Source organism: Pteropus alecto, unplaced genomic scaffold, assembly GCF_000325575.1.
Source record: "Pteropus alecto unplaced genomic scaffold, ASM32557v1 scaffold24, whole genome shotgun sequence".
Lineage (NCBI taxonomy): Eukaryota > Metazoa > Chordata > Mammalia > Chiroptera > Pteropodidae > Pteropus > Pteropus alecto.
The window spans coordinates 18,820,377-18,825,134 of record NW_006439192.1 but is presented as its reverse complement, the minus strand read 5'-3'; positions in this window follow the sequence as shown (position 1 = coordinate 18,825,134).

Below are 4,758 nucleotides of genomic sequence, written 5' to 3'. Positions count from 1 at the left end.
CTGTTCTTACCAAGGCCCGCCTCTCCACTTGGGTTCTAAATCCCATTGCCTCTAAAAGTCTCGAGGAGTCTCTTGGGTCTCCAGTTGCCATCTACCAGATCATTCCCTCGGCCAACAAGCATGCTCTGGTATCTTCTCTCAGACTAGGGAAATAAAAGCCCTTCTTTGACCTCCCACCCATTCTACCTTACAACCCCTCTCCCCCTTACCTGCACATCAAAGCTTCTCCTTAATAACTGAGTTGTATTGAGTGCTCAACAAGTGTAAAGCCTGTCCATTTACAGGGGGTAAAAACCATTGTCATTCTCGTTTTACAGTCAATCCATTTGTTCTAGATTGCCTCTCACTTACCCACTTGTGTATCTTTCCAGCATTACAAATTGATGACATTTTGGTACCTCTGAATACCTGGCATTTCACTTCCCTGGATGTTCACGGCATGGTGCTGACAAGCAAGCATCTTCCCTGATTCAAAAGGGACACGTTCGCATACACAGGACTTGTACTGCCTGGAAGCCTGTACTCTACTGGGAACACTGGACTCCCATTGGAGAGCTCTGACCTCCCAGGCCAGAGCAAAGCCCCTATGGGTCAAGGTCATATCTCCCTTCCCTGGAATAAATTAGGGTTTGTTTCGTTTGTTTTGTATTCCTCAGGAGATCCCTTCAGCTTGGCATTCAGCCATTAGGACAGACGGCCTTTATTTCCACATATGTTTCTGACTGACAGCTTCCAGAAGGTGTGTGTTGTAATAGCATCAGCCTCTAAAAGGGAGAGAAAGACACGGCCAGGAAAGTCTGAAGGAGTGGGGGACAGCCCGTTCTTCCTCACCCTGTGCACCGTTTGTTCTTCCTTATCTCACCCCCTCAATCTGAAATATTCATCCAGCATCTCAAAATATGGCTCAAGAACAAGGCCCTCCTAGGAGACTTACTCCCCTAACCTAAACACAGAGTAAATCCATTATCCTTCCTTCAAGCCACCATAACCCTAAAGACGTGAAAAACGTGAGATTGCAAGCAAATGGAAGTACAGAGACACAACACTTCTGTGCTATTGTAAGATTTAGTCTGACCCTACTGAGAGCCAATAGTATGTATGCATTGAGACTTGGCAGGATGCAGAAAGATGCTCTTGCTTTTTTGGCTTAAAGCCAAGAGGCCGTAAGGTTCAAACTTGCTGCTGTGTGTCACCTTGTGAAAAAGGAGAGTTAGATTGTAACAGGGACTGAATGCTTAAAAGCCTACAGAGGCCAGGTAGTCACAGAAGTGAATAAAACAGGTTGGGTTTAAGAAAAACAACAGAAGTCACGAAGGAAGGACTCTGAGTGCATGACAGTGGAGGTGATGGAGAGCTCAGAGATCTGTAGAGCACCAAGTTAGCATCACTGACTGACCTCCACGTCTTCTGCCATGGAAAAAGGAAGGTGGAGTATTACCAGATCTTTAAAGGAAAGCCAAAAATCTGCATTTTTACATAGGCCTTCCTGAATTTGAAACATTAGTAATTAAAATATTTTTGAAGCAGGCCAAATAAACCTAGCCTTTGGTTAGGTTAGGGCCCTAGCCTATGAGTTTGTGATTCCAGCAAAACAGGACCATCAAGTGTGGTTATAGGCCTCAAGTGGGCCCTAAAAGCCATGTCACACATTAATCGCCAAGCTGTGTGGCCAGCCTTGAGCTTGCCTCACAGGGAAGAAGGAAAACCCTTTCCTGATTGGTCTGCCAAAAGGAAGCGTTTCCTTTTCCTAATTTGCATAAAGTGCCTGTATGTACCCGCCTGATTCTGCAGCAAAGATAGTAGTAGTAACACATAACAGTAAAGCTACTGCGGGGTTTCCTGGGACATAGGACTTTCATGACAAAACCAGCAAACTCATAAGCAATCACCCTTTGTATGACTGAGCCCAGCCTCTGTTCATGTGTTAATTTCTTTGGTTCTGAGCACAACTTTATCTCTGTGCAAGCTTTTAGGTTGAAAGTTAAGTAGAAGTAATGAGTTTTGTAAAATTATTGCTTATATTAATTTTCATTTTGAAGTAATTTTAAATCTACAGGAAAATGGCAAAAATAGTGCAAAGAAGTTCCTTATACTGTTCACCCAGATTCTCCAATGTTGCATTTATTACATTTGACCACATTTATTTTATCATTTTCCCTCTCTCTCCCTCTCAATCTCTCGATTTCTCTCTGTCCTTACAGATACATACATGCATACATATGTCTGTATACATGAAATATATATTATGCCTCTTTAATTCTAAATACTTCAGCATGTATTTTCCAGGACAAGGGTATTTGCTTGTGTAACTACAGTACAGTGATCAAAACTGGGAAATTAACACTGATACAGTACTATTATCTAATATACAGACGCTTTCAGATTTTATCAGTTTCCTCAAATGTCCTTTATAGCAAAAGAAAAAAATGTTTCTGTTCCAGGATCCAATCTGAAATCGAACTCGCATTTTGTTACCATGTCTCTTTGCACTTCGGTCTGGAACAATTTCATAGTCTGTCTTTGTCTTGCAAGACCTTGACATTTTCTAATAGTATAGACCAGATATTTGTAGAATGTCCCTCAATTGTGGTGTGTCCAATGTTTCCTCGTGATTAGATTCAGACCATGTATTTTTGGCAAGAATATCTCAGAAGTAGTATTGTGTCCTCAGGATGTCCTGTCAGGTGGCACATGATATCTATTCTTCCCATTCCTGGTGGTGTCAACTTTGAACACTTGGTTAAGATCGTGTCTGCCAGGTTTCTCCACCGTGAAGTTGCTATATTTTTTACCTTTAAAATTAATATTTAATGAGGAGATACTTTGACATTATGCAAACATTTATTCCATGTCTAACTTTCACCTATAGTTTCTCTTGCTAATTCTTGTTTGAAACAACTGTGTCTATGAAGACAGCCGGTGGTGATGTTCCAATTTTGTCACTTCTGCATTTAATTGTTAGCGCTCTGTGGCATGGCATTCTCTTCCGCATATTTACTTTCATCAGCATGGACTCATTTCCATGCTGGATTTATTCTGTAATTCATTTTACTATCATCTATTTTGCTGTTCAGTGTCTCTCATATCCAACCCCACCAAACTGGCACCTATATCCTTTTGAAATGTTCCCATCGTACTTGAGCAATTCTTTATTTTATGGCACAGCAGTATATATGAGATTATTTTTTAATGAGTTCTTGAACAAAATCCCAAAATGTGGTTCAATAAAAGCAATTCGGTAAAAAGCCAAGATACTGTGATCCAAAAATGCTGTTGATGGTCTTGCTTGATTCAAGGCAAAAGAAACCAGAGGCATGGGCACTATTCCACCAATCTTTTTTAAATATCGCTTTTCTACAGGTTTTTGATAAGATTTGGGCTTCAAACAATTCCAGATTTTGTTCCTGGCAAAGGTCAGCAGGGCTGTTTCATAGAACTTTCTGTGATGATGGAAATGTTGCATACCTGCATTATCCAATAAGGTAGCACCAGCCTCTTGGCATTGAGCACTGGAAATTCGCCTAGTGTAAGAAGCTAAATTCTTAATTTAAAGTAGTTTATTGTAATTTTCATTTATAAAACTACACGTGGTGAGTGGCTACCGTATGGAACACACAGGGATAGAGGGAAGGTTTCCTATGGCATCAACAGAAGATGGCTTTAAATATATTAGAAGAGAAATAATGAAATGCAGCCCTTAATGATTAAACAGTTAAAGAATTTTGTGGAGTTACTGAACTCAAACCAAATGAGTAGTTGTATTTATGCATTATTTAAACAGTAGATTGCAGAATCACTGTGCTCCACAAAGGCTACTCCTAATTTGTGACAGTATCATCACAGCTTCAGCTTCTGGGATATTTATCCCTGTGTCCTTTCTTGCAGGGATGGTACAAGCAGATCCCAAATGTTGTTTCAAATCAGTGACATCTAGGGGCAGTGATGGAAGGAAGGCAAAAAAAAAAAAGTCTTACTTTATACTCGCTTTACAATCTAAATTTTACTTAAGTTTGCTTCATTTATGAATTGTCTATATACTTTGTGGAAAGACAAACAGGTTTGTCTGGCCCAGAAGACCTAGGTTGCCTGGCAACAGTCTGAATGGATCCAGAGCCTCCCCTCCCCCGCCAGGAGGGGCTGTGCTCAAATGTGACATCCAACAAGGTCAACAGGTGCTGGCAACTGGCACTCCAGACAACCAACTCCTGAACAGCTGCCATTTAACCTCGGACTGCCGGATACCCAAGCAGACACTGTGTCCCAGTTGGCAAGGTCACTCTCACGCTTGCTCTATAAAAAGGGAAAACAACTGTGTGGGGGCGGGGGACTCGAACGCTTCTCCTAGAGTACAGATCCATATTAGTGCAACTTGTCCTGACCCAAGTGTCCCTCCACAGAGCGCTGAGACCAGAGACTGTGTCTGCTCAACCTCAGCTCACAGATTCCAGGTCGTGCCAAAAACTTCACACTAGTGTTCGTTTAAGCCCTTAGAAAGACATTTCTAATAGAAATAATCTATATTTTTTCCAAATAGCTGGCATCAAGGAAAACCTTCCATGAAAATTCAATATATGATCATAAAGAGAAGAATGCGCTTGAGCGAGATCTGTGGATTAGATGGCTGGAAGAGTGCATTGTTAACGTCTTGATTTGGGAGGAGGTAGTTTCACTTAGGCAGGAGAATGTCCTTGTTTGTAGGAATTACAGAAGAAAGGATTCAGGGGTGAAGGGGCATTATATCAGCAACTTACTCGCAGA